The 1143-nt window shown below is 46.1% G+C and overlaps 1 non-coding gene across 1 annotated transcript; it reads right to left on the minus strand.

Moving 5' to 3' along the window:
• Positions 1–211: 211 nt before the first annotated feature.
• On the minus strand, positions 212–293 carry trnal-uag (transfer RNA leucine (anticodon UAG)). The gene has a single exon. It is a non-coding gene; the product is annotated as a tRNA-Leu (tRNA).
• Between the last annotated feature and the right edge of the window lie 850 nt (positions 294–1143).

A 1143-nucleotide genomic window follows, 5' to 3' on the forward strand; every position in this document is an offset into this window, starting at 1 on the left:
ATTTTAGCATGGCCAATCAACCTAACCCGCACATCTTTGGACCGTGGGAGGAAACCGGAGCACCCGGAGGAAACCCACGCAGACACAAGGAGAATGTGCAAACTCCACACAGACAGTGACCCAAGCCGGGAATCGAACCCAGGCCCCTGGAGCTGTGAAGCAGTAGTGCTAACCACTGTGCTACCGTGCCGCCCAAAACTGAAATCAACTCTGGCAGCGGTGGGATTCAAACCCACGCCTCCAGAGAGACTGGAGCCTAAATCCAGCGCCTTAGACCGCTCGGCCACGCTACTACAGACTGCAATTCTAACAGGACTAGACGGGGTAGATGCAAGTAGGATATTGCCAATGGTGGGGGGTGTCCAGAAGCAGGAGTTACAGTCTGAGGATACGAGTGAGGATACATTTAGAGGTGAGGAGAAATGTCTTCACCCAGAGAGTGGTCAGCCTAAGGAATTAACTACCACAGAAAGTAGTTGAGGCCAAAACATTGAATGTTTTCAAGACGCAGTTAGATATAGCACTTGAGGAGGGGGAAGGCAGGGTCTGACTATTGAGTTGGATGATCAGAAGCAGGCTCAAAGGGCTGAATGGCCTCCTCCTATTTCCTATATTTCTATGTTTCTATTAGCTCTGCTTAAACAAACATTCACATGTCTAAAGGGATTCCGAGACAAACCATCACCTTGGAAAACAGAGCTGAATTTTAATCAGCATGATATAAACATATTTCTTAAAAGCACAGTATCATCACATTGGACAACTATACTTGTATGTTATATATTATGTAATCCCAGTCATTCATTGTGAATGAGCATAGATGTTTTTTATAGTTGGGGAGGGTTTAAACTAATATGGCAAGGGGATGGGAACTTGTATGAGGATTCAGATCAGGGGGAAATCAAAAACAAGAGGAAATTATAGCAAGGAGAATAAGAAAAGGTTATTTATTAGTCACAAGTAAGGCTTACGTCAACACTGCAAGAAGTGAAATTCCCCTAGTCGCCACATTCGGCGCATGTTCGGGTCAATGCACCTAACCAGCATGTGTTTCAGAATGTGGGAGGAAACCGGAGCACTCAAAGGAAACCCATGCAGACACGGGGAGAACGTGCAGACTCCACACAGACAGTGACCCAAGTC

The sequence above is a fragment of the Mustelus asterias genome, chromosome 2, assembly GCF_964213995.1.
Source record: "Mustelus asterias chromosome 2, sMusAst1.hap1.1, whole genome shotgun sequence".
NCBI lineage: Eukaryota > Metazoa > Chordata > Chondrichthyes > Carcharhiniformes > Triakidae > Mustelus > Mustelus asterias.